The 8,791-nt window shown below is 42.0% G+C and overlaps 1 non-coding gene across 1 annotated transcript; it reads right to left on the bottom strand.

The window, feature by feature from the left end:
- Positions 1–6,401: 6,401 nt before the first annotated feature.
- On the bottom strand, positions 6,402–6,504 carry LOC116071671. Its single transcript, XR_004111063.1, has one exon. It is a non-coding gene; the product is annotated as a U6 spliceosomal RNA (small nuclear RNA).
- Between the last annotated feature and the right edge of the window lie 2,287 nt (positions 6,505–8,791).

The following is an 8,791-nucleotide window of genomic DNA, read 5'->3' as shown; positions in this document are numbered from 1 at the left end:
ATTTGGGCTGCTGAAGAAAGTACCGTAGACAAAGTGACTAATAAACCATGGAAGTTTCTTTGGTTCATAGTTCTATGGGCTTAGAAGCCCAGAGGGTGCTGGTGGATTTTGAGTCTGAGGATGGTCTTCCTGGGTCAGATAGAATGACCTGTCATTAGAGCTTCCTGTTGAAATGAGACCTCTCTCCAACCTCTTTCATAAGGGCCAATCCTATTCCCGAGGACTTCACCTTCCCTGCCTAATCCCTCCACCCAAATTAAACCTTTCAACACTGTCACCGTGGGGGCTAGGACTTTAACACATGAGTTTGGCAAGACACATCCAGGCCTTTCTCCCTTGTCTGAATTCTACTCTTGGAATCAATGCCTTCTCTTTATTTCTTTTTCCTGTCTTTTGGGCTCTGGCTACATCTTCTTCAACGAGTCAGTAATTCTTCATTCCGTTTTCAGCTTCATACGTCTCATGCTGTCATATATCTCAGTTGGTTCTATTTTTTTTCTGGAAGGATTCTCCCCAAGCTGCCCATTATCTTGTACAAGGTCTCCTGGCCTGCAAGAACTCCTTCTCACTCCCATAGTGGCGGCCTTACATCCTGGAACTCATGTGCTCTGTGTTCTTAACTCAGCTCTTTGTAGGAATAATTGCTGAGAAAGAATGGAGGAGTTATGATTAATAAGAACAGACTTTGTGACTCGGAAGATGGCTTCTGTGGTAAAAGGATTACCTTGCAAGCATAAGGACACAATTTCAATACTCAGAATCCATGCTTCAAAGGTTGGGCATGGTGGAATGCACCTGGAATTCCAAAACTGGGTGGGAAGAGTCAGGCAAATGTCCAGAGCTCAGTAGCCAGTCAGCGAAGCCAAATTGGCAAGTGTCCAGCCAGAAAGAACCCCTGTGTAAGAAACAAGCTGTAGAGAAATGGCTCTGTTAGTGAGCTTCTTGCTAGTCAACGTGAGAACTGCAATTTGGATCATGGGAACCCATATAAAAGCTAGGTAGGCACTCCATCTATGATCTCAGCACCCAGAGAGCAAGGGATCCACTGGGACAGTTAGCTAGCTAAACTAGCGGGTTGGCAAGTACTCAGACCCTGCCTCAGTAAACAAGGTAGAAAGTGATCAAGAAAGACACTTCAAATCGACCTCCACACACCTTTTAACACATGCATCCACACATATGTGAACACACACACTCGGCTGACTACACTCTGCACCTGACTATTGACAGCTGATGTTGACCTTTGGCCTCCACAACACACATAAACATGTACACATATAGCACAGACATGCACATATACACAAAAAGTCTTTGCCTGTTCGAAAATATCTGCATTCTAGTTTTGCAGTAGATTGCTTATCTCTCGTGGTGTTGATATGTCTGAACTTTGAGGTCTTGTCCAGTACCACTACCTCCTTGCGGAAGTCTGACTGCCATTGGTGACATTGGTCATTGCTTGCTTCTGATGATTTCTCCGTGGAGGTAGCTAGGATCTCCTTTTTATGTCTAAATTTCTGAGATTTTACAAAATTCAAAAAGATCTGATCCTGCTCTTTCATCCAGTCAATGACCTTCACAATTGAAAGCCAAGTCCTTCAATATTGAAAATACTCTGTATAAGCTCCTGTTATCTTCTGTGGTCTTGGACTTCTGCTCTCTGCATTCATGCTTTTCCTATAACAGGCCTCCTTCAACTCACTGAAAGTTCTCAAATGACAGCCTAATTTCCCACTGAATTGTTTCTATCTGCTATTAGGTTTCCCATGAGCACTAGCCTATTAATGTGTTAGTGTCTCATTAAATGTTTTTCAGAGACTTCTTTTGTTTTTGTTTTTGTTTTTTTGTGTATTCTACTTCTCTGAGACTAATCATTTTGTGTGTGCATACCTGCATGTATGCATGTGTGTGCATGCGTGTGTGCATGCGTGTGTGTGTGTGTGTGTGTGTGCGTGCGTGTGTATGTGTGTGTGTGTGTGTGTGAGTGTGTGTATGTGTGTGTGTGTTTGTATTTTGCACCCTTGTGATTACTTTTTTCTTTGATCTTGTTGTAGTTGGTAGGTCGGCTCCTGTCTTCATGTTATGATTGTTCCTTATGATTAGACCTTTGTATCTAATACTAGTCACCTCTTCCTTATGGAATCTCAAGGTGCTTATGATATGACTCCTCACAGGACACATGGCTCAGCTCAGTCTGCTCATGTCCATTCTGGACTCTCCCAGATGTCTCTGCCTTTACTTGTTTTCTTCCTTACAACAACGACGAAACGACGACAGCGATGGCAACGACGACAATGACGATGACTTTCAAATTCTTAGGAGTAGACGTCCTCTTTTCATATTTTTTTTCATTCAAACACACAAATTTTTGTTCATCAAAGTTTGTGTCCTGGGTCCTTGGGATAACAAGGTCACCATCAACATAGAGCCTGTAGTGTCAGATAGACCTAGGGGGTCTTATCAAGGGAAGAAAAGGCATTGTGAATATGCTAAAACTTTGGCTAGAAAAAGGAAGAGAGGTGCCTGGATATAGGGACAACAAAAGATGCGTCTAGGCCAAGGGTCAGTGCCCCTGTAGCACTCTTCCACTTTTAAAGCCAGTCTCTTCTCAGTCTCCATGGGCTAAGACACTTGACTCAATTCTTCCTACTCTCTGCCAGCTGCCTCCTTCTCTTTTCTCTTGAGCAAGCATTGGCAGGGAGGGCCATCCTAACACCAGGAGTTTACTGCATAGGGTATCTATCAATAGGCTGTCCTTAACATGCCCTAGGGTTAAACCTCTCCTAAACTACAAATAAGGTCAGTCAAAAATGCACTCGGTGTTTAACTTCTACAGTATAGCTTACTGCAGAGCACTAGTTGTCTCAAGTGATGAGCCGATGGCTGTCGAGAAACTGTAGCTCACCCCTGGTATCCTAGAAGAAGGAACGTACTTCAGATCACAAGCCCCCCAAAAAATTCAAAAGCTGAAGTATAATCTATGCTGGATGTAGATGCTTCTGCATCATATAAAATTGAAGGACCATCTTTACCTCCATTGGATCACTTACTGGGCCCAGAGCATGACCTTGATAATACTATTCTATACATGCAAGGGCAGAAATTCTGTTTGGGATTTTTCTCTTCTACTTACTCAGAAAGGTTATTTTAAAAACAAACCACAATTGATACTCCTATTATACATCTGGACTTCAGTTTTAAAGGCACAGCAAACTTTGCATATCCCAAACATCAAGAGGAATTTTCCCAGCCCTCCTCCTATTTCTCTTGGAACATCAGCAAACTGAATGGCAAGGGACTGAGAAGATCTTAGTTAACCCTGCAGACATGAAGACATGGGAAGTTGGCTATAAAATTACATTTGGGTATTTTTCCTCATTCCCTGCTCAAATGCTGTCCAAAATTTCCTTATGAAATTGGAAACTGCCTTCTCTTTTCCTGCCTGTGCATTCTGCATGTCTAGAGCTAAGGAGACTTTCATAACCTACCCCCTTCCCTTCCATACTTCACTGCCTATAGAGCCGACGTTGCTCTCCTGTGGTTGCCTTTGCTTTTCTTCTCCTTTGTTCATCTTGGAGGGGGAGGTGAGAACTCGTGTGGTCCAGGATCCACATGACACTCACTGTGGGACATCCTGGCTCTTTTCCTTTTGAACACAGGAAGTGTGGCATGTATGTCAAGGTCTGTGTCCCACATCTTCAGCATCATCCATAGCCCTAGAACAGGGAGAGCATGTTACACTCTCAGTCCTAAACCATGTGAAGCAAGCTCTGTTTAAAAAGCATGTGATGGGGTCAAGCCTGAACTATCCAAAGACTCCACTGCAGAAGCTAAGTTTATAAATGTTTAAGGGAGGTTAGCCTTGAGCTTTCCCATAGGACAAAATTCCAGCTAGATAAGCAGTCTGGGTGAGTGAAGGACAGGAATGGGGGCGGGGAGAGAGGGAGCTGAGGAAGCCATAAAGCCAACAAGCAGTAAAGTTCATTAGAGCAGAGCATGAAAGGAAATTGTACCCACACTTAATAAAAAAGAGATCAAAACAAGAGAGGTTGGTTCCCAGGACCTCATTCTTGTCAGCCTGGCAGTGGACTTGTATGTAGGACAATGTGTGCAAACCAGACGGGGGACACAGTGGGTTAAGAAGTCACAAGAGTTCAGAACAGATGCTAGCTGTCGCCAGAGCACTGAGTGCATGAGAGAGGCAACCTATCCAAACCTTCAACCGCAAGGAGCCATCAGCTACTGTGGATTCTTCATGAAAGAACATGAAGGGCTTTTAGGAACTTCAGTTAATGAGGTTAAATATCAATATATGTCAGAGGATGTTGTCATCTCTGTCTGTTCTGCCTTGTGTGCATTTGTCTTTCCACATCTACCCGTTCATGCTTAGCATGTATCAACAGGACAAGATGACATGCATAGGCTCACCAAGGACCACCCACAATGCCACATTTGCTATTCCCGACCCAAATTCTTTGCCAAATGCATGAAAATGCAGCATTTTCCATAATATATATAGGAAATCACATTTGCCACACCAGCTATCCTTCACTCTGCAGGAAACGATGCTCCAGGGTCAGCAATGCTTCCTGTGTGCTGACCCTCACCCCAGTCCAGCCACGGAACCCAGCTGCTCTTCTTAGCAAATGCAGGATTTATGTCTCATGGATGGAAAGCAAGCAATGGACAGCCTGGCTGAGAAAGCCATGACTTGTACTGATGAGACTGGTCCCGAGGGGCAGTGACTTTCTACCATGCAATTCATATCTTCTAGTGCTAAGCCGCACAGCTAGGACCTTCCGGTGTTAAAGTCTCATCAGCACCCTCACATTGTACGTTCAAGCAAGTGGTTGCTTCAGCTAGGAATTCAGTAAGTTACTTTCATACATAGTTATCTATTTTTTCCAGAACAAGATTCACTCAGCTTAATGGTACTTTTTTTTTTCTTGAACCCATCTTAATTTGAACAGACCTCCAAACATGTTGGATAATGTATCTGAAGCACATTCCTAGTCTTGATTTCACTTCCGAAAGATGAGCTTTAATTGAGAGTCATCTGCTGTTCAAGAATTCAGATACACTCAGAAGACAGGAAACAGAAGGGGATACGCCCATCTCAAAAATCCCACAATAGAAAACCAAGGTCTTCTGTCTTTCTTTCTACCTTTCTGTCTTTTTTCCTTTGTTCACTCTTTCTCTCTTATTGATCATTGAAAGATTGCTTTTTCCTAAATTACTATATGGCCTGTCTTTGCAGAATCCAAACATTGAGAAGTTCAGCTGTATTTCTCCTGCATTTTACCTCAAAACAACAACAAAATTGAATTAAATGTAATGAAAGAAGGAGAGGAAGGAAGGAAGGAAGGAAGGAAGGAAGGAAAGAAGGAAAGAAGGAAGGGAGGGAGGAAGAAAGAGAGAAAGAAAAGAAAGTAGTTGAGATGAAGCAACTGGATGAGTAAGTTTAACATCATTGTTGTTCTTCTCTATTCTATAAGAGCCAAGGGAGCTGGGGAGGTAGCCCAGTGGTTAGGAGTACTTGGTGCTCTTGCAGAGGACCCCCATTCAGTTACCAGCATCCATATGATGGTCCACACTCATCTGTAACTCCAGTTCCAGATCTGGCACTTTCCTCTGACCTCCTCCTGCATCAAGCATCCTTGTGGTGAACAAATACTCATGCCGGCAGGCAAAGCACTTGTGCATATAAACTCTAAAAACAGCTTTTCAGTAGGCCATAGGACCTGCATGTCTCAGAAGGATCATCTACCCCTTCCACACCATGATAACAATGACATGTCTATTTACTCAGGCACACCAGGATCTTCATGGCCTGGCCCATCATAGAAAAAAAAACTGATTTTCAACGCTAAATATACTAAATCTTGTTGGAAAAAAAAAGTAAGCTGGAGGTTTATGTAACTCTCAATTAAACGTATTTTTTTCACGTTTCTGTGTGAAATAAACTTTTATTTGAAAGAAGATGGCTTTTTTACTACCTGCTTCCTCTAAGAACCTTATACTATACAAGAGCCTGCATATCAGAATTTCTAAGAGTAAATTACACAATTGCTCTGAGTAATAAATAATGGTTGATCTTCACAGATTAAGGAAATACTTGTATTTCACTAAATTTAACAACCCCCCAAAATATCACATATCCAGTCTGTAAGGTTTACCAGATAAATTCAAATGCACCACATTTTACAAGAATCTACCAGCTTTTAATATCTAGAAATTGACTTTATTTTCAGGATTCAAAAACTATGTTCTTCAAAAGAAATGTTCATATGTTCTTCCAGAGTTTCAAGCTGTCTACACTTGGACAGTCCCATGCCAATCCAGGCAAAGCTGACTTGGTTGTACTTGCTTCCTGATTATTGCCCTCCCAAAACAAAGTTTAAAATAAAACTATGGAATACTTCATGAAGTTCAAATTGTCCTCACCTGGAACCACACTAATCTTCTCTGAATTGTTCCAATTTTAGTACATGTGTGGCCAAAGCACATACAATAATGTTTCTTAGCCTGGACTGTGTGTGTGTGTGTGTGTGTGTGTGTGTGTGTGTGTGTGTGTGTGTGTTGCACATATATTATACTTTACTTCATAATATACTTTGTATATAGTATATTTTATGCATATATAGTATGCTACAGACATATAAAATATATGTATGCTTTATAAGTGAGAAAACTAGTCCAATTCAGGAATAAACACAAACAGAATAGTATTTAACAAGTGAATAAATTCTAGAGAGAAATCCAAGATTGAGTAGCCCTGTCAGTGAAGGAAGCTGAGCACAGTACATCATCTTCCAATACTATCCAGTGCTCTGAACAGAAAATTCCTATAAAGACAATGTGTGGGCTAGCAGTTAGCCAGGTCTACAGAGAGGATGGGATGGATGGGGAAATGGAAGTGATGTAATAAATAAATAAATCATTTTTTCAAATGATAAAAATGTCTCCTTTTTTCTTTCTTTACAGTGTTGGGCTTTGAACAAAGGGCCTCCCTTGAGCACTGTACCAACCAGTGAGTCATACCCCAAACTTCAGGTGATGAAAATATCCTAAATTTAAAGACTGTGGTAATCTTGGTACAATAGTGACTACAACAAAAATGATTCACAAGTACATTTGGGCTGAGTCCTATGATGCTTAACTGCCCCCCATGACTTTAGTTAGACTCCATCAATTAAAAGTGTCCGTTCCCCCACTCCCCAAAGAGCATCACACATGAACCTGTGGTAGATATCTCACTAAGGCCATAACAGCGCGTCAGTATGACCCAAATGAGGACAGCAGATACTACATCAATCTCTTCTGCCTCCTCTCCTTTCTTTAGCTGTGATATTTTACTGCTCTCTATTTGAACATGCTATCTAGCTGAGGATGACCTTGAAGTCCTGAGCCTCCTTTCTCAGTGCTGGGTTTAAAGCCATATGCCATCAGACCCAGTTTTGTGTGGTGCTGGTGATAGAATATGGATCTCCGTGCACAGAAGCCAAGCACTCTACTAACTGAGCCACATCCTCAGCTGACCAGTGGCCCTGGATCATATACAAAACCTGATGAAAACAAACAGGTCCTCCTTGATGAGAATCCTGGATTCTGACCTCAAACCTCTGTCTCCTCCTGAGATGTTAAGGACTCAGTCTGAGTAGGAACCAGGTTTTTAGAAAAGGCTTTGCTGGCTTTTGTACCAATCACTTGTGCCAAGATAAGATGTGATGTGTAGTTAATGAAGATGCATATTAGACAGTGTACAAACCTTGCCTGCCCGTTACCTTAGAGTTTTCGGGTAGGGCTGGAACACGCTGTTCTGCATCAAAATGTATGCTTTAGAAGAGACTGTGAAGGATTCCCAGTAGTACTGTGTGTACATTAGCATCAAGGACACCCGTGCATGCAGACCTGAAAGCTACACTTCCAAAGGTAAACTCATGTTGAGTAACCATGTTTGGAGTGGCTGTGGAAAAAGAGGCGTCCTAAGGGCTTATCTGATCTTGTGGATATACAGATGCCAGACACGTGGTTTCCTTGAGTTGCTTAGCCTTTCCCAAATGTCTCCTCCCCACACCCAGAGCTCTGCCCTCCTCTGAAGAATCTCTCCAGGATGTGGGGCTAAAGGCACTGGTGAGTCACATGCTCTCCTGTGGTCTGGCTCTCTGTTGCCTTCAACTTTGATGAAATTACATGAACGCCCTGATCTAGCTTTCAACACTGACAAATGGCAAGGTTTTCACACGTTAAAAGCAATGTTAAGTGAGAAATATAAAAATCACTTTGCTCGTTATTTTGTTTGTCTCAGTTAATAATTAAGGGACAGGCCCCGACATTCCAGTTAATTGCCTTAAAAGGTTCTGTTCTTTTCTTTTGGGTTTGTGGAGCTTGCAAACTGCCAGCACATTTAGAAAAATTCTTTGAAGCATTTAAGTGAAAATTGTCAAGGACTTTCAAAATGAAGTTTAAATTTCTCCATAGCAATTTTAATTTCTTAAAATTTTACAGTTAAAAATAATTCCATATAACTCTCTTACTTTACATGAAGTAAAAGTAAGAACCAATGCACAGAAGTTGCTTGTTCCTGGAGCTAAATATTGGTACAAGCAGGGCTAGAGGAGCCCAGATCCTTCTACAACATAGCCACCAACTTCTCCAGGACTCTGGCAGTCAGAAGAGAGAAGGGTGGGGACTTGGCAGACCGAGAAGATCAGATAACATCTCTAGTCAGAATACCAGGAGAAGGACTAACCTTCTCCCCACACAGAAAACACAGGCTTCCTGGCAGCAAAAA

Source organism: Mastomys coucha, unplaced genomic scaffold, assembly GCF_008632895.1.
Source record: "Mastomys coucha isolate ucsf_1 unplaced genomic scaffold, UCSF_Mcou_1 pScaffold22, whole genome shotgun sequence".
NCBI lineage: Eukaryota > Metazoa > Chordata > Mammalia > Rodentia > Muridae > Mastomys > Mastomys coucha.
The sequence above is the reverse complement of the archived record's forward strand: the minus strand, read 5'-3'. Positions and strand labels throughout refer to the sequence as shown.